This window comes from Mus musculus, chromosome 12 (genome assembly GCF_000001635.26).
Source record: "Mus musculus strain C57BL/6J chromosome 12, GRCm38.p6 C57BL/6J".
Taxonomy (NCBI): Eukaryota; Metazoa; Chordata; class Mammalia; order Rodentia; family Muridae; genus Mus; species Mus musculus.
In genome coordinates this window covers 53,862,406-53,882,758 of record NC_000078.6, presented here as the reverse complement: position 1 = coordinate 53,882,758, position 20,353 = coordinate 53,862,406, and the positions used below count along the sequence as shown (strand labels likewise).

The 20,353-nt window shown below is 41.1% G+C and overlaps 1 protein-coding gene and 1 long non-coding RNA gene across 26 annotated transcripts in view, besides 1 other annotated feature; both read right to left on the bottom strand.

Annotated features, from left to right (window-relative positions):
• Positions 1 to 20,353, bottom strand: part of Npas3 (neuronal PAS domain protein 3) — an 824,148-nt gene that overhangs the window by 189,415 nt on the left and 614,380 nt on the right. The gene's annotated exons all lie outside the window — the stretch shown is intronic.
• The window catches only part of Gm35614, a 49,113-nt gene continuing 30,611 nt past the window's right edge, over positions 1,852 to 20,353 (bottom strand). Inside the window, exon 2 of the long non-coding RNA XR_381599.3 lies at positions 1,852 to 20,353. This exon is cut by the window's right edge and continues 16,338 nt beyond it. This is a non-coding gene — a long non-coding RNA (predicted gene, 35614).
• Positions 6,137 to 8,448: an enhancer, noted in NCBI's record as "VISTA enhancer mm1188". NCBI's record gives its function as "enhancer in: heart[4/4]" and the evidence as "EXISTENCE:transgenic organism evidence [ECO:0001131][PMID:17130149]".

Below are 20,353 nucleotides of genomic sequence, written 5' to 3'. Positions count from 1 at the left end.
CACCAGACCAGCTGGCCTGTGAGTTTCTGGGGACTCACCTGTGTCTACTTTCTAGTGTCCTGTCTCGGCTGAATTACAGTACTAGATTACAGACCTGAGCCCCTGCATGGGTTCTGGTGATGGGATGTTCTCACACTGGCATGCAAGCCTTTTACCTACTGAGCCACCTCTCTGGCCTGGCTTTCTTTGTTTGCTTTTTAATATAACGAGCAGTTCTATGGTCCTTATCAAAAATATACCCCCTTTCCATAAGACTTCGAAAGAAAGAGAAGGGAAAAAAAAAACCCATAGTGAGCTTGTGAAAAGTAGTTTGCCAGTAAATCCTGGCACAAATGAAGGGAGAGCAGAATATCATTAAAACTAATTTAGTCAGGAAAATTTAGTGACTGTATCCACAGAAGAAAAAGCACGTGGAACTTTTACCCAGACAGACGCGCTGGGAAGGCGACCTCAGGTAGGCAGATGTAAGTAGCCTAAGATACCATTTTTCTTCTTATTAATAAATTTCTATTCTTCAGCTTTGAGAGTCTAGACTCACTGTCTTCCTCTTCCTTGGGCTTTCCGGCTTATTTCAAACACTGAGTTGGAAGGGACCACTGCAACAATCACTACAATCCACTCCAAAAGAAATGGATGGGGCAAAGTTTGGCAGTCAGAGGGTGACCTCAGGGATAGGTACTTAGTGATCAGCTGAAGCCAGGTCTCACTCTGCACTCAGTTAAGATAATAGCTTAAATAAACAGAGGGGCACTCACATGCCCCAGATCCACAGCAGGTTTTTTCCTCCCAGCATCTGAGGGATGGTGCTCACAAGCTCATGATTGGGCCAGACAGAGGCAGGGACTCAGTGCTGTAGAATGGGAGGAACAGTGTGTAATGAGGCATCAGTGCCCAGCGAAGAAAGGGGAAAAGATGAAAAAGAATAAGAATTAGCCCCTGGTGCTGCGGAACACAGGAGACCCACAAAGGCTAATTTCAAATGGCTGGGCTCTTACATCTTAGGGATGAACTTGCTTCTTGATGCACTTGTAACTCCCATTAATGTTAATGCGGCCAAGCCCACCGAGAAGAGAATATAGACCTTTGGTTTGCTTTCATCAATTCCGTTTTTTTTTTTTTTTCCAGTGGGGGGTGTGTGGTTACCTTTATGAATTAAGACAGGAACCTATGATAATGTACAAATACATTTGGTTTGGAAAAGAAAAAGAGAATAACCTATGAGCAAAAGAAAAAAAATCAACTTCTCTAAAGTACACGGAGCAGATGGCAGGTCGTGGAGCACAGCAGTTAGTGTCCAAGCTCAAGTCCTAGCCTGTGATCTCTCCCAAGGATTAACGGAGACAGTCAGCAACACTGCAGTACTTGGACCCTTCACACATTCCCCCCCCCCCCGCTCCCCCCCCCAAACATTCATGCCAGAAAAACTCAACAACTCCTTGGTAAATAAATCATTAGCATTTGTTACAAAGAGAGGCAAACTAGGGTGAAAAGAAACTTAAAATTTTAAACTAAAAAAAAAAAAAAGATTATCAGAACAGTTAATGGAGAGAATGAGGGTTAGCAGATAGCTCAGTGATGAAATGAATCAGAGAGATGCAAACCTGTGCTCACTGCAAAGTGGAGCACCGTGCTCACTGTGGTCCTAGAACAGGCTACATCAATTCAGGTGAGCCTGTGGGATCATATAAGTTCCATACATAGTCCATGTCTAGTCCGACACATGCATGGATGACTATACGCATGCCCAGGAAATGACTGACAGGGGGGCGTGGAATGCTACCTTCACCATCTTCCTGCTCAGTCACCGGCCTCACAGAGGCTTACTCTGAACGTAGGTGGCCACTGTTTCTGTACTACACGCAGGATGCTCTCTCTGGACCAGGGCTGAGGACTCTGAAGCCACCTTCTTGTTCTGTAGTCACCCATCCTTTACTCACTATGCTTTTAAATGAATAGCATAAACTAAAAGCAGGCGAGAGAAGTAACCAGACATGCGTATAACCAGTCTCCATTTAAAAGACTCATTCTCCCAGCTGTAGTCTTTCAAGCTGTGTTCTTCACTCAGCTTTTCAATATTTTAAAACTTGACACTGCCTAATACTAAAGTGGGCATATCAGAATTTGAAACAGTATCCATATATATGCTAAACTCTTTTGACCTGAACTGTTTTTGCCAAGCGTAATTATTTCGTCCATTCACACTGTAACCCACATCAAACTTTATTTCTATGGATGGGTATCAATATAACAGCATTTTTATGAACATACCACATTCATCTAATAGTGGACATTAAGATTATTTCCAATTTCTGATCTCAGAAATAAAGGGACTGTGAACAAATATTGTACAGCTGTTTGCATATGTGCACTTATTTTCAGACAAATAGCTAGGTGTGAACGCGCTAAGTATGGTATACATAGGCTTAATTTTCAAACAGCTGAACTAAAACTCTGTTTTCCAAAGCAGAGCCATCATTCCATCATTCCTCCAGGAACTTTAGTACTTCACGTTCATTCTTGATGCTCAGCCATTCCAGTGACATCACTGCGAGCTCTCCATGTCTGGAATCTGAATTTCCTCAATAAAGAATGGTGCTGTCATCTTTAAGGATGCCCTCTCAGCAGGACAGTTTCATGGGTGAAATGCCTGTTCATAGTGAGCAAAAGACTAGGCTTCGGAGTCCTCAGTCCTCTGTCCAGGGAGAGCATGTTTTGCTTGTTTTCTAACTGGGTTGTTTTCTTATTTTTGAGTTTTTAACTCACTTACACAAGAAAGTCTTTTGTCAGATGTAACATAAATGTTCTCTTGCAGGCTGTGGCTTTTTAGTTACCTGAAGAGACTTCCAAGCAGCGATTGTGCTTGGTCACTGTGTACCCCAACTCGCATTAAAAAACAAACAATGTCTTTGTGGTCGTCTTTAAGCAAGTTGGGTGAATTTAATTTCATCAAAGCTTTCTGGAATTTTCTTCTGTAAGCTTTATAGTTTTATATGCCACAATCCCATGGACGCCAGCTTCTTTCTGTGCTCAGAAGGCTCCGGATCAAAGAGCTTCTTACATACGAATATGCACTTGTTCTAATACTATTTAGTTAGTGAAAAGACTTTATTTTGAGTACGTTTATACCTTTGTTGAAAATCAATAGTGTGTAAATATGTGGGTCTCCTTCAATGATACTCTTGCCTAATGTTGGAAGGTTGCAGTGTTTGTGTGTGTGCATGCATGTGTGTACACGCACACACACACACACACACACACACACACACACACACATACACAGACAAGCATGTACATATTCATGTCTACTTTTTAAAAATAGGTAGTATCAGTCCTCCAAACTTGTTTTTCTTCTCCAGGTCATCTTGGGTATGTTACAAACTTTCACGTCCCTACAAATATTAGCATTATTTTGTTATTATCTACAAAAAAAGAGTTCACTGGGAAATTTGATTGGGTTGTATTGAATTTGTAGAACACTTTGGGAAAATGGAATATCTTACCTGAAATTAGGTTCCTGAGATACGAATCTGGTGTATCTATTCAAATTCTAATTTCTCCCACAAATATTTCATAGGTTTTGTTTGTTTGTTTGTTTGTTTGGTTTGGTTTGGTTTATTTATTTATTTTTGAGAGGAGTCCATGTGGCCCAGGCTGGCCTCATATTTGCTATAGAGCCCAGATGACTTTACAATCCCAATGGTCCTACATCTACCTCCCCAGTGCTGGGGTTATAAGCATGCATCATGATGCCTGGCTGGTTTGAATTTGTGTGTGTGTGTGCACACGCACACACACACATATGTGTGAGACAGAGTCTGACTACATAGCATCCTGGCAGAAAACTTGTTATATAGACCAGGTTGGCTTCAAACTCACACAAACTTGCCTGCCTCTGCCCCCAGAGAGTACTTGGATTAAAGGTATGCGTCACCACACCTGGCTGTTTGATGATGTTTGAATGTACATGTCTCTCATGCTTTGCTAGATTTCTTTCTTCCTAAGTACTTAGTTAAGAATGCAACTATGAAAGATCCTGACTTATTCACTTTGGTTTCTGCTCATCTGTGACATGTTCAGGAGTACAGGGAGCATTAATTTGTGCATACTGGTCTTAAACCCCAAATCTTACTAAATGCACTTGTTATTCTTGGTGGTCTTTGGTGAATTTAATCAAATTTTGCATAAAGATGATAATGTTGTCAACAGATAAAACTGCTGTCACCTCTTGTCTGCTATAGATATCTTTCATTCTTTTTTCATGCCTTATTGCAGTGGCTAGACATTTTTAGTGCACTGCCACATTAAAAATCTCATGGAAGACATCACCATCTTTAATACAAAGAGAGTATTTCAAGCTTTTCACCTGTGTGATATTAACTGCATGGCCTTCTTTCAGATGTCTCCTATCAACAGAAGGAAGGCACATTTCACTCCTAGTTAGCTCAAAGTCTCTGCTCCTGCTCTCAAAGAATAGGTTTTCTCATTTCATTACTTTCCCCCATTAGCTTCTATTCCATTAATTTTCACTTTGATCTTTATTATTTCCATTCTTCTGCATATTTTGGACTTAATTTTCTGTCCTTTTCCTAGCTCTCAAAGTAGGCTCTGGTAATGTAAATTTAAAATATTTTTATTACCTACTATAGTGCTATAAAACATCCTCTTGCATTAGTCATATATTGCAAACCCTAATTTTTCATCTCTCTCTCATAATACATTTTAATTTCCATTTTGATGTCTTCTTTGAAATATGAGTAATTCTGAATGCTGTTTCAAAATACTTGAGATTTTTCTAGAACGAGTCCTTGTAGCGTTGTTTTTTTTTATCTCCAGTTCATGAGGCCAGGGATGATATCTCATATAACAAAAATGGAAGAATTCATAAAGGCTCATCTTATTTGATTAATTTGATTTATTTTGAAAAGAGTATATATATTGTTGGTGGGTGGAGGTTTGATTTTTTTAAAGAACAAAAACATTAATGAAATTGATCAGAATTATTGTCTAAGTCTTTTATATGTCTACTGCCTCTATGTTTATGAGAACTAGGTATCAATACTTTGTACTATAGTTAGAAATTTGCTTCATATATTTTAAATCTGTGGCTAAGTACATAAATATTTGGGGTTATTGAATTTTCTTTTGAAGTAATCTTTTCATTATGAAATAGGTTTTTATATCCAGGGCTCTATTCTCTCTCCTGAAATCTATTTGCTTTACACTAACACAAACACTATTTTTCTATCTGAATTGATATATTGGCCTTTCCCCCACATTTTTAATAGATCCCTATTTTGTTTTTATATGGGAAGTATCTTTTAAAGGCAACATATAGTTGGGCTTGCTCTTTTTTTCTTTGCCTAATCTGACAGGCTCTGCCTTTACATTTGAGTATTTAGGGTACATAGGTTAAGCGGAATGATATCCATGTTTGCGTTGAAATCTATCATCTTGTCATTTATTTCTATTTGTTGCATGTGTTTTTCTCGCCCACTCCCTCCTTGCCTGCCCAGTTTGGGGCAGAGTACTTTTCTGACACCACTTTATATACTCTGTCATCTTATTAGCTATAACTCCTTGCTATTTCTATAGTTGTCTTAGGGTTTACAGTATACATCATTAATGTGACACAGTTGTCTTCACGTGAGAGTATCACATAAAAAGCCCGATGACAGCCCGCTTCTCTCTCTCTGAACTCTGTTCCAGCCTTACCAGTAGTTTGCTTTTGCCTGTGCAATAAATCTCACACTAGCCCATTATCTTTGAAAGATATTTAAATATTAAGAAAATTGGAATCTATCTCCTCATGCCACCACCACTGGCGTTATTCATGCCTCTGTAAATATTTCCATCCGTGGCCATTCCATTGGGTGCAGGGTTCTGTGTTGACAATTTTCCCAGCATTTCTAAGACATCCACTCACTGCCACGGCAGCCCTTATCTTTGCTTCTTTGATGTTCACCATCTTTTTTTATTTTTTTAATAGCATTCTTTGCCTCTGGTTTTTGAGCATGTTGAGCACTTTAATTATAACATGTCTTGGAGTTTTCTTCATGCTTTTGTGACAGATTCATTCAACTTCTTGGATCTGGAGGTTTACAGTTTCCACCAACTTGGAAAATTTTCAAACTTGGCAAGGTTGTTCCCCAGCTCACTGAGACAGTCAGTCTGTGTCACTGGGAGAACCTACACCACTCGGTGCTTCTTTTGGGTGCTTCTCTACGTGTGCTTTCTCACTATTGCTATTTCTTCTGTGATGCCTAATAGACTGTCAACCCTGTCCACACTGTTGCTTTCTTCTGTAGCCTTTCTCATCTTTATATTTGGGCTGCCATTTAAATCTTATACATATAAAATTTTGTTGTACTAATAAAAATAGTAATAATAACAGTTTAGTATCCTCGACTCCTAAATCTACCACCTGTGTCAGTTCTAGGTAAGGCTTTACGATTTGGTTTCTCTCTTTATTGTAGGGTGTATTTTTTAGTTTCATATTGTGTCTGGCACTTGTGTGCAGCTATGACATTGGGTATTTTAGGGATCTTGCTTACATCACGTGTTAGGTAGGACTGTAGCGATGTTCAGAATCAACTGTGCTTACGGCTGTATTGAAGCGCCTCAGCTAACCAGCAGCTGTCCTTCTCTGATGAGTGCAAAGAAGACCAGAACTTTGGTCTACTCTATCCTGGTGCCCGAGTCCCCAAGAGAAAGAAAGCATAGTTCAGCACTGAGTTGAGTAAAGCCTTTCTCACACAGTAGAGAGGAGAAAGATCAGCTTCTGCAGAGCGATGGTCTTGCCCCAGTGCCAGGAACCTGCTGGGCATGGAAGCCCCAGTACTCAAATACATTGTTTTTGCACTGGAATCTCTGTTATCAAGATGAAGGAGGCAGACGTGCAGAGACTTGCACCGATAACATGTGGCAGAGCCCATCAGTAAAGAGACCTTTGTGAGTACGTAACCCAGTGCTCCATGGATCCTAGTGGTTTCCAGCCTGGTAGTGGAAACAGGTACAGTGCTGGGCTCTGCCTGATGCTGGGCACTCCACCTCGGATGGAGCTCAGCCTGGTCTTGCCTGTTTGCTTCCCATGCACACACTGATTAATACTTAGCAAATTACTTAAGGACAACCCACTGTACTTTTCTTAAGAGCTCCCCTTCCTGTCTCCTCTTTGTCTATGTATTTATGGGCATGTGTGTGCATGTGTGTGCATGTGTGTGTGTGTGTGTGTGTGTAACTATCACCTGTGGTTCTTATGTTCTGGAGCTCTAGCCAGTGACACCTGAGAACACTACCATCCATCACAGCCAGCCCTCCAGCCCCCTGCTCTGGGAGGGCTGCAGCAACAGGCAGCCTCACGTTTGCTCTGTTGACTTCACTGTGTGTGTAAAGCATTAGTCGCTCTGGTGCCCAATTGTGTGGTGATGTGGATAATGCTGTGTAACAGCTGCTGCTTACTTCCCAAGTCCCAGTTCAGTCCTGGGACTAGTTCATCCTAGTGAGAACACCGTTCATGTGCTCTCTCTCTCTCTCTCTCTCCCTCTCTCTCTCTCTCTCAGGACCACTCTTCTGTCTTACCTGATTGTCAGGCAGTCTGAAACTATTCTAAAAATTATGTTTTCTCTTTTCACTTTTCCAGGTGGGAAGGCCAACGCAGATCTGGGTGCTCACGGCCACGGTAGGAAGTATTATCACCTTTAGTGTGAAAGACTCAGATTTCTTCTTCAGGAGTATGTTTCTGAAGGTCATGTAGGATGACTAATTTATGTTGTTGAATGTTTTAGAAACAAGGTTCTTTTTTTTATAAGAAAAGCTGTAGTATTTTAGCACACATTCCCAGCTAGTCCCAGAGAATAATTCTTTACCTTTTACATGGAACTGTGGTTGTGAGAGTCTTGAGAAAATTAACCAGTGTGATGACTGCCATTAAGAGTGCTAGGTGTCTTTATTTGCTAATTCACATTTGGAAAATCAAATTAAATGTGATCTCTCTATCTTCCAAGCTGGTTTTTCCAGGCTGAGCAGTGCCAGGACCACTTCTGTCCTCTTTAGGTTTGCAGGCTGAAGGAAGCATCAGCTCACCAGAAATTCATGACAATTCACTCTGCAGAGCGGAGTCCCGAGCCACAGAAAGTGACCCTGAATCAAGGGCTATGCTCAGAATTGCATTCATCAAACTAAGGTTGAATTTGCCAACCTGGGGCACTGCCCGATTGTCATTTCCAGGAAAATGATGTGAGAAAATACTTTGAAGAGGCAAAATAATTATCCTCCTTCAACAACTTCAAAGGTAGTCCTAGAAGATGAAAATGAATCCATTTCTCCTGACTTCAGGACCACATTATCAACTGTGAACTTGCTTCACGACATACATTCTGAGTGGATAGTCTGTTCTCTGAACCGGTTCCACACAGGAAGCAAAGATGACATTTAGCTCTCCCTTTGGCTGCTAGCTAACGGGGTTGCAATTCGTGTTCAGTGGGGTGCATGCCCAGAATTCTTGTGTTCTCATTGCTCCTCTATTAGAACCTCCTGGAAAAGTCAGAACCTATCTCAGAATGCAAGTGCTGATACTCTCACCTCTCCTATGCTTTGAGGTCTAGTTAAACATATTCCTGCCCACGAAACCCTCCTCAGACAGGCTCACACCCATTTACACAGCTCCTACCAGGTTTAACAGTTTAGATGGTCTAACTCAAATGTATATGTTTGGATCTTTTGTTCCATTTGAAATGGTTCCCGCATTGACTTTGTGCGCTGCATATGACTGTCAACAACTGTGAGCTACTTTGAGGAAAGAGGGTGGGGATTATTTTTCCTCATATGTTTCCCTGTGCTTATGCCATTTGCTAGTAATTATTTGTATAACCATGGGCAAATTAGTTAAATTCTCATTAGTCCAGTTTTTTTTCCAATCTATGTAATTTTGGATTGAAAGTAGCCACTTTACAAGCTTCCATCTGCTAGAAAAACTTCCAAAATCATTCATTCTGCACAAGTATTATGCTCATGCAGTTTACATTTGTTGCTCTTGATTCTATAGCCAGCATTGATAGGTGCTGTGTGAGCATTGCCATGTGATAGGTGCTATGTGAGTGTTGCCAGCAGTGACAGGCGCTATGTAAGCCACCATAAGCCACCATGAGTAAGACTAAGAACTCAGTTCAGCAGGAGAACATTGGTAAAGGACAGAAAGATGAGTCCTACATGGGTCCGCACAGGTGGGGGAAGTGCATGAAGGGGCTATTTAAGCAGATGCTAGTCAGGATGATTGATCCATGTTTATTCTCTTGGGACAGGGTGAAGGTTTGTTGTTGTTGTTGTTGTTACTTGCTTGTTTGTTTTCCAAAGCAGTATTTTCATGGAGCAAGTTAATAATACCAAATACTTCTCTTAAAGATTTACAATGGGTTATTATATAGAGAATAGGACCCTTTATAGAGGAAATTGTCCCATAAAATTACACAGGGCTGGACCTTTAAGCTCCCCTAACATAAATATCCATATTTTTCTCTGAGTCAACATCTAGGGGGACTTATTGCAGTTGGAGAGAAATCCAAGTCCCTTGCCTGGGTGGTCACAGGAGAACAAGAACTTACATGATAATAGATCTTATTTAACCTTCTAGAAGCTGTCCACATTCAGGAAATTCTGTCTACCTCAATGTCATCAACCCATTCCATCTCGGGCTCTGAAGTATATTTTTTTCAATAACTGTCACTCTTCGATGGCTAACAAAAGGCCTTTTTGTGTTGACCCTGTGTCTTTTATGAGTTCCACAAATAACTAATTAACCTCCCCTTCTAAAGGAAGCAGGAGGACAGGAGTAAGCCTCCATGAGCCAGCCTTGCTGATCTCAGGCACAGTCTCCTGACTGAACACCACAGTCTTCCCCTCTCCTCCGAGTTCTCTCCAGAATTAAATGCTTATTGACTCCACGCTAATATCCATTTAGTAAGCTGCCGTTTTTGTTTGTTTTAATATAGCGCTCAGTTTTACAGTAGAGGGGAATTATGCAGTTTAGAAGTATGAATATTAAAAAAGGATTTAATTAAATCTGTTGCCTGAAACCTCTGTCTAAAGCTATAATGACAAATTTAGTCCATATTTATTATGGTGCACAGGGGACCTTAACCAGATCATTAGTTTATATGCCTTACTCAGTAGTGAAGTTCTAAAACTTTACATTTTGCATATTATTACATTATTCATTTTTCCAACTAGGCATAAAATACGACTTCCCATGAGTACAATACCTAATTCTTCAAAATATACAAAGATAGCAATAAAATGATTAAATTACAACTCTTACATCTGTTCTTCTTGTCTGATTATAAATTAAAATGTTTTAAAACAGGAGAAAACAATTCAGGTGGCAAATGGCTTTCAACTGCTCAACCTCCCATAGGTTGGAGAGCAAATAAAAATAAATCTATCCACCTAACAAAGGTGTGCACAGACATGTAAATGCATGGAAAGCCCCCTGCCCCCACGAGAGGGTTAATTCACACCTACCACTGCTGCTACATGTCCATAAGAGACAACAGAAAGTGAAATGTCCTTCCGATGACGACATAAAGTGTACACTAGCCAGTGGAGGTGCCAAAGTCCAAGAAATAAGTGAATGAAATTATAGTGTATATAAAATGCCCTTTCGTTTAGAGCCAAACTATAAAATGTTATGTCTGCCAGGAGGAAAATATTTAATGTCATCCTAATCCATTAGCTATCATCACAAAATGCTGCCTTGTGTTTTCTTTAACAGTCACACATTAACTCATGGTTAATTTAATGATGGCATGGGCAGAAGGCACCCTGAAAGTACTTTTGATGTTGTCTATGGAGTTGATACCCAGTTAAGACAATGAAAACACCGTGAACCACAGACTTGAAGATACCCATGTGTTCAAGACCTTAAGACAAAGCTGTAGTGCAAGAACTACCTAGATTATTTTCTTTAACAAGTCATAACCCAACACATACAAATTTATAACTTGGGAACTCATTCTGGAGAGGCAAGTTTGGATATTGCCAGCTCAATCTCAAAGCATTTTCTTCAAAGCCTACTGCTTACTTGAGCTGCTGCAGGATTATGAATGCTGGGTTTTGAACACTTGGGGTGGAAATCGAATGCTGGTCAGTTAACACAATTTATACACACCTATAAACACTCACAAACACAGACACTAGTTGCAGGAATCCAAAACTCTAGATAGAAAATCAAAGAAACACAGGTATATTTAGTAGGCCTGGCGACTCCAGTGTTTGAAGGGTGCAGTTGGAGGATCAGTTGGAGACCTCTGGGCAGGATGGAAAACCAGGAACATTAGCGTTAGTTCTCTGGAACAGGCAATGTGGATGATAATAACCTGCTTCCCAATCATGATAAACAAGCCAGCCTTGTAGGGAGATTCCAGCAGAGAAGAGACCATGGCTCCCGCTGAGTTACCTATAGTCTTTTCAAGAGAAAAGACTTCAACTTCCCTTAGTAAATCAGTGTTGGGGCAAATATATCCTCTAATTTGTTTTAATCCCCAGAGACTGCAACAGAACTAACCTCTCAGGCAACTTTCTAGGTAGATTTGCAGAAAGCACTGGTCTATTGTTTTAAGTGAAGAGTTCTACAGGATTTCAGATAGATTTTTTTAAATGAAATAAAAGAAAAAAGTTGAAGACAAATAAATACAAAATCTTAGTCTTTTTGCAAGCGAGTCTCTACAAACAATCCTTATTTCAGACCACTGTGTGTCTATCCTTAGGAAGAACAGAGACTTCTGAGTGTTCCCCATGCTCAGCACAGGAGTTACTCTGGCTAGTAACTCTGCTCAGATCAACTACAGCAGAACAGGCTCATTTTTGAATATTCCTCACCCCCACATATGCATGGAGAAAGTGCGGATGACAATTCAGAGCACTTGCTTATGACTCAACCAAGGTTTCTTCAAATCAAGATACCAGAAAACAATGTTAGTCTTCTTCTCTCATGAATGGATGAATTTGCTTTGAATGAAAATGACCACTTATGTTCCTGTGACATGTTCTCCCAGACATATTCTATAGACTACACCCCCTGCTCCCATGACTGACTGAATTGAAATATAAGAAAACTAGACATTACCAGGCTTAATGGATTCAAACTTCTCCCAGGGATTAAGTTGACTGCAGGGAAGTACTGTGTCCCAAAGACTGAACTCACTGCTATAAAAACATCTCACAGGTGATGGATATTAGAAATTTGAGTGATCCTAGATAGGAGGGGAAGGAAGTCATGGACAAACGAGATGGGAAAGGGCAAGCAAGGCCGAGAAATATGCCTGCTCAGAACAAGGAAAATCCTTTAGCTTTCAGAAGGAATATTCTTTGGCTTGGTCAAATAGCCCTATTTATAAGACTACTTTTAATTTCTATAATAATCTGCAGAATCCATCCCCATCCCCCAATCTACAGGGAGCAATTCTGGCCTCATCACCGGATGTCCCTGGATAAATAAAATCCAGATCTGGCCTCTGTCCACTTCTGTTCTAAATGAGCCCAGTCAGCCCAGCCCATGGTTTTTCATTTCATTTTCTGGAGCCAAATGACTACCATCTGCTGTCACGAAGCTGTCACACTATCCATAATAGAAGATTTCTAAGGAACCTAATGGCTGGAGAATGAATATATGACAGTCCTACTTGTACAGAGAAACAAGAGAACAGCTACCATTCGGAAAGAAACAGCCCTGGTGCTCCCACTTCTCAGCGAATGCATTGTAATACAAATCTTTATTTGAACTCAGGACGTTGACAGGTCAATTGAACAGAATAAGTCTAGTTTATGATACACTTGTCAGAACTGGTTAAAGCAGGAGTCTGTTTACCGACGTCCTAGGATATTCTAACAATTTTTCTTGCAAACCAGCACCTTGAGGTTAATTACTTTACCAATTTGAGTAAATGGCAAGCCATATTCCCATCTGTCTCCATTAGCTCCCCACTATTTCTCAATTTATGATGACTGGGGTCAAGGCCATGGTACAAAAGAAGAAGTAATAAAGCATGAATGGAGTAATTTTCTGTTTATACAAATGTGGTAGCCATGGAATAAATAAGGCAAAGGCATTTTGAATGTGCATATTCTTAGCTTTGAAACCTCTGGATGCTAACTATATTTACAGTAAATGTGTCTCCTAATTTGTAAATGTAAAACAAATACGAATGGCCAACAGCACTTTCCATATTTATAGGCTGCAAGCTGGACTCTGATGTCACAGGCAGCCAGGCTGTGGGGTTGATCTCACCACATAAGCCAAGTTCTTAAAGTAATTCAGAAAGACCTAGAACAGTAGGGCTCTCTTAAGCTTCCTTGATCATATAAAGCAAGGTCTTTGGGAAAGGGAGAGATGAGAGATAGCTACGTGGTACTGACATCATGTGCGGATGTCTCTTTTGCATTTGGCATACACCCTTCTCGCTATCCATATAGGATTTCATGTTGGAAATCTTAAAATTCAATTCAGCACCATCCATTAAAATTTTAAGAATTAACATATCTTTCCACTTCCCTCCCTCCCTCCTTTCCTCTCTCCCTCTCACCCCTCCTCCATCTCATTCTTATCCTTATGGTGAAAAAATTTATGTGCATCAATTTAAATCATAAATATATGACACACTTTAATCTGAATCTTACAGCATTTTTCCTTCATTGAAAACAAATGTCTTTAAGAGCCCTTACTATATAATTTAAGAAGAAATCTCACCTAACTTCTCTATTTGCTTACAGATAATATCATGTGGCTATGTTTTTGCCAATCTTCTTTTCTCAATCATTGACTTTAAAAGGACAAAGAAGATTGGCTACTTGCCACAAATGGCCAAAATGATGATTAATTCAGTGCCACAATAAAACAGACTTTAGAGCAAATGAGGCTTAAGGCATGTACTTCACAAGGACTCAAAGCAGAGCAGAATGGAAAGTACTGTTCCCGAGCCCTGTGAAATCCCGCCTTCAGCACTGTCACTGTGTATGCACAAGCCCTGAGAAAAATCAGCGTTGAGCACAAAACTGGAGTCAAATACATATTTTAACATCTAATGGGACTCATGGAATATCAAAATTTCTTCTCGCCATCAAGTTAGAGTCCTGGGGAAATGGAATGATTTCGTTCTTTTGATTTTTTTATCTCTGGAGTTTCAAAGCCCATCAGATTTTAAAAAATGTACTAAGTTGCCAACTCCATTAATCAACAGGGTGAACTGGCTATGGCTTGTTTTAAAATTACATAGTAAGGGCTTCTAAAAATACTGTTGGTTTGAAATACTATAATCAGTGCTTTCCTTGCTGCCTCTGGGTGATCCATTCCTTTCTTCCACTAGTCCTTGTCTTGTTCCTCTTCCCTTTATCCTGAGACCCAAGAGATTATTCACACAGAGAACAGTTGGGAAAGCTGGTCCCTCACAATGAGATGAAGAATGTAATTAGATATGGTACGAAGCAAGGATTTCCGGTCATGCTGGGGCTGAGTGGCCTCCAACTTCCAACACAGCTGAGGCACATGGCTCCATCTATGGTCAAACCTGTCTTCAATGGAGCTTTCCTGAGTAGAATGCCTGAAGAGTATTCTTGCTTTCTACATATCTAAGGAGAGTGAAAAATCAGAGGTGTGTATCTATACCCTTACCCTTTCACAGGAGAAAAGAAGGGTAGATCTGAGGCTAAGCAGACAGGGCAAGGAGAGATGCAAAGATGTATAGAGCAGTCCTATAGCATTAATGGGACAACATCAGGGTTACTGAGGTGTGGTAGGAGCTGGTCTCAAGGTCTTCTTTTGAAAAGATTTGTTTATAAGGATATGCAAACTGATTCACTTATTAAATTTAAGTGTTATCTGTATTGGCAGAAGTGTGATGTTCAGAGAGAAGAGCGCTCTGCCTCTGAAGGTACCCGAGTCGAAGGGATAAAGTATGAGAAAAGAAATGATTCCTACCCTGTGTGAAGTCTACACAGGAGACCCAAAGTTGGGATCCTTAGATCATCTACTCAATTCCCATGTGTACATTAGCCTGCTGTGGAGCATCTCTGAGCTCCCATACCATTGAGTCTATTGGCAAGTGTCCCCAGTAAAGGACTCTCTGCTATTTGTCTTTTCATGTGAGTGAACTTAAACACACTACTTTCATATCTTTGAAGGAAAACTGAAAGTTAGAAGGAATCTTAGACATCCTTTAGCTCAACTCTCCCACTGTATAGAAGACCAGGAAGGAAAAGGGGTGAGATTGGTCCTCGCCTACTGGAGAAGAATGAATTATAGGGGCTAGCTATCAGCACTTGTCTGACTAAAATCTCTACTGTGTTGATGGGTAAAGGAAGTTAGGCTCTGGAGATAAAGCTCTTTGATCCTCATATTTCCTACTTGTTAAGTATTCTCTAGATCTTTCTTTCTTTTTTTTTTTTTCATTTTAATATATCTACTGAGAAGTTCACAGCTGACCAAATTACAGAGAGTGTCAATGGAGTTCTTAGCTACCAATGGGACACCTATATTACCAAGACTTGATGAAGATGAGGTGGAAAGGTTTTTAAAATCCAGAGATCTGGGAGCACAGGAACAAAACAATGTCTTCTAGACCCCACAAGGACATAGGACTCATACACTCAAGCAGCTGTAGTTTCTTGCAAAGAACCGGCACACAACCAAGCCAGACAGTAAGTAATCCAGCAAGTAGCTAGGGGAAGAGATTCAAGAGTCCCCACACTCTTAACTAAGGAGCTATAGAGAGTTGATGACTTCCGAAGGAGGACGAGTCAGTTTTCTTTAAAACATGACCCCGGGTAGGTTGACTATGCTCCACTGGATAGCTCTGCACCCATATGTGGGCAGCACAAACTGGACTTCATAGATTATTAAACAAACAAACAAACAAAAAACCAGGATGACATCAAATTGGGGGTGGGTGCGGAGTAGAGAAGTTAGAGAAAGGAGTTGGGGGTAAATATTATAGAAGCATACTGTATGGAATTTAATATAATAAAACATATTAAAATTGCATGAGCATTTTCATGTATCATAAATTATACCAGGTACTCCAGGTGAATAAAAGATATAGAAAAGATCCAGGAGAAGTTAAAAGAAGGGAATTTGGTACCAATTAACCAATTAGCACTGCCATGTAAAATGAATGGTGCTCTGGAGGAGCTCCAGCACTGTTCATTCTTTTCTCACTGAATGGTTGGGAGGACTGGAGATGGCACGTCAATAATGTGCCATGCTCCATACAGAGCAAGCATTGGGTAAATGTAGGGCAGGGAAATTTCACTGGCTTCCATGGAGCATGGATTCTAGTGACAACAACTGTCTGTTTCATGCCAGGCCAACTGCTGTATGTAGGTAATGCAAGCAGAGGTCATCACAAGCTTTATCACATCTGACCTGCTGTGATACCTTAGGAAAACCGAGAACAAATTCCCTAGGTAGCACTGTAATGTCGGGGTATGTTAGATAATGCAGAATGCTTAGTGATTTGCTAAACGCTGTGAGAAATGAGGTTGAGGCAGAGGTTGTGAGACACAGAGGATGGTGAGGGTTTGGAAAAAGAGAATCTCTGTTTTATTCCGTCACTCGAATCACCCTTAAAAGATTATCATCATGCTCCTATCTAAAAAGGTCAGTTGGTGTTTAAGAGTTCCCAGTCTACCAGTTTGAAAAGACTTTCCACCTCATCTCTATGTAAATTCTGATTTGTGTTTCAGCAATTTGCTTTGCATCAAAATGCTTTGCCTATTTCTGTCGCTAGCATTTGCTCACCTAGTTTTCTCCACATGGATGCCCTTCTCCCAGCAGATCCATTTTACTCATTAGTCATAGTCTGGTCCACTCCCATTTTATATTCCCTGTTTAGCCACGTGTTCTTTCTTGCCTCTGTCCTACTGAGACACTGAGTCACCCAGCACTCCATCAGTGGAGACTATGTATCACCCCTTAAATGTTAATGTCTCTGCCTTATTTCTACAATTTAGGTTTAAGCTTTCCAATGATACAGAACACACATCTTAAATGCCTTTATACTCCTCTCTGCAGCTTTCAGGGTCTTTATAAATACTTAGTTGATGAGTGTGCCTATGTCAAGCTGGTTTTCCTTTGTGCTGGGGATGAAAGCGTGGTAGGGGGAGGGAGGCAGAGGGCAAGCTAGGAGTCAGTTAGGCTACCTATTCCAAGACTGCGCCACTCATCCCGTCCCACACGTAGAGAATATGAGGTGGACTCAGCACACATTTCTGATCTCTCAGAGGTCAGTCAGCAAGCTATAATTTCCCTCTCTTTGTGAAAACTGGTAAGACTTCTCTATTTCCCACACAGCAATACTGTGAAGATAAAAGGAGAGGCAGTGCCTGGGTAGCAGTGGTAGGGGCATTGGAGACTCTCAAGAGGCACGTGGGGGGCCTCTTCATGCACACACAAACTCTGAGTGTCAGGGCCAGCCACAGATTGTTCTTTTTCTGTGTGTGGATTCTCTCCCTCTGGGCAGCCACATCATTTCCAGGTTAAAGGGTATGCTATACACTCTCCCCGGGGAAGGAGCTATGCGGATAATGAGCTAAGACAGAGAGCTTTTACTGTGCTTAGGTAAACTGCAGTGACCCAAGGTTCAAGTTTTGGGGGACATATCTAATTAGATGTGGTAGGTGGAAAATTTCCTACATAAGGTTTCTACCGGTGTAATTAAGCCCTGAGAATCAAATCAGATTATGCTGGTAAGACACAGAGAGGCTTGGATCACACAGCCCAAATCGCCTCTCAGCAATTCTGCTTGGCCTTGACTCCTTTCAAGGTTGGTCTGTGGCAAATTGCCATACACGGATGTGGAGCTCTGACCACTTGCCAGAAGCTGGTGTGCTTCTCCAGCTCATCCCTGGGTAGCTGGGAAACAAACCTTTTCATTTTCTAATCAAACGGAGGGGATGGGCATTGGTGTAAATGTTTGTATGGAGCTCCTACCAGACCAGCCACCATGCTAAGAAACCAAGAAGAAAAGCAGAAGGCATTGTTTTAAAGTCATCTACACTGACAGAACAGGTAGCATGAGGGAGGGAGAAAGATGGCTTTGCAGTCCAGCACAGAGACGGGCACCTGGCAAGAGTCCATGAGTTCCCACAGGGGAGACACTCACTAGACTGCCATCCCTATGCTAAAGAAGCCATGACAGAGAACACAAGTCAGACTTGTGATACTGATGAATCCCTTCATTCTTAGGACATCCTAACAAAGATATCACTGTCACCAAAGTCTTTTGGATCATGTAGTCAGAGGCCAGGATGTTATGAATATTATGGCACCCCCAGGGCTAGCATAATGCATGGCCAGTGGCCAACAAATATATGCAGAATAAATATGAATGAATGGATACAGACAATGAGTGAATGCAAGAGACTCTTTGTGAGATTATCTTGAGTTGTATAGACTCAGAGAAGGTAGAGAGGCTTTTGACAGCAAAGGCTGGTAGCAGTGATCCCTCATGATCCCTCTGCTACCTTAAGCAGAAGGTGAGTTGGTGTGCAGTAGACGCTTTGCTCTGCAGGTCTGGTGTAGCTGGGATTCCAGGCTCAAAGTCTTCTCACAACCTCACTGTTTTATGACTACTGCCAAATAACTGGTCTTGGAATTTTAAGAGAAAAGTGACCCTCTTATACTTGTCATATTTCCTAAGTTTAGTCTCATATCCTTTGAGAACTCTACTGGCTGGTTTTGTGTGTCAACTTGACACAGGCTGGAGTTATCACAGAGAAAGGAGCCTCCCTTGAGGAAGTGCCTCCATGAGATCCAGCTGTAAGGCATTTTCTCAATTAGTGATCAAGGGTGGGAGGGCCTAGCCCATGGTGGGTGGTGCCATCTCTGGGCTGGTAGTCTTGGGTTCTATAAGAAAGCAAGTTGAGCAAGCCAGGGCAAGCAAGCCATAAGTACCATCCCTCCATGGCTTCTGCATCAGCTCCTGCTTCTTGACCTGCTTGAGTTCCAGTCCTGACTTCCTTTGGTGATGGACAGCAACGTGGAAGTGTAAGCTGAATAAACCCTTTCCTCTCCAACTTGCTTCTTTGTCATGGTGTTGTGTGCAGGAATAGAAACCCTGACTAAGACAATAATATTCTTTGAAGACAACTGGCGATCCTTCACCGCTATGCATTTCATTCACTTCGGTCATCAGAGATCAAGAACAAGTGGTTCCCACATCAAAAATCCAGTGTCACGAGTATCTCATATGGCAAGTAATACATGTATGCATCTAAATCCTGAATGCCACTCAAGACAAAACAGTGCAGGGCTCTCTGGGCAGGCCAAGGAATGGAGGCATTCTTTGTGACTAAGCGCCGCAGCTGGAAAAGCTTCCCCGTTGAAGGTTCTTTAAAACTTCTTTGGGTGATTTTTTTTTTTCTGCTTTAGACATAAGATTTATCTGTTTATTTTTATGTGTATGTACCTGCATGTGTTTATGTGCACCATGTGTGTTCAGGAACCCAAGGAAGTCAGAAGAGGGTGTTGGATTCTAGGGACTGGGGTCACAGATAGATGTAAGCTGCCATATGTGTGCATATGAGAATTGAACCTGGGTCCTCTGCAAGGACAGCCTGTGCTCCTAACTGCTGAGACACCTCTCTCAAAATTATTTAGAAATTTTTGTTCACTATTTTCTTACGAGCCTTTAAAATTTGTAAATTTTAAATATATATACATATAAATGTATATGTATACAATTCCAATGCTTGTTTCTGACACTGCTCTACAGCTCCATCGTTTCTTGCTGGTGGCCTTCAGAACCCTCTCCCTCCCCAAACCCTTCTTTTACTCCAGAACACCTAGCTTTTACAAATTCATTGATAGATTTCTATCTTTATCCCAACAAGACATTGCAGAGCGAATGAAGAAAGCGCTCACTTCTGTGATCAGTTTCTGAAGTCTATACACACTCTTACCTTTGGAAAATGGTACTTTCAAAGTAGGTTTTGATAATTCTCATCTGTACCGTGACTATGAGCGTAGGGTCCTAGAATTTTAACTGAGACAGATTCCACATCTCTCACAAATGTAACTGGAACCCCACTATGTTTATAGTAGTAGGTGCTGGCAGCAGAGACTGACTAAGGGGTTTCGGCTGTGTCCTATGCACTGCAATGCTTTGATCAAAGCCCACTGACTGGTCTGAGTAGTAAACACTTAATTGCAATCAAGGTCATGCTTGAACCATGAGTAATTTTAGGCAAGTTTCCAGGGTGTGCACTGACGTAACCACAGACCCTCATCTGGCCTGACCAGCATGGGAATTGGGGGTGGCGATGAAATATTTGAAGGTTGCCTTTGAAGGGAGGCGAGTTTCCACTGTTC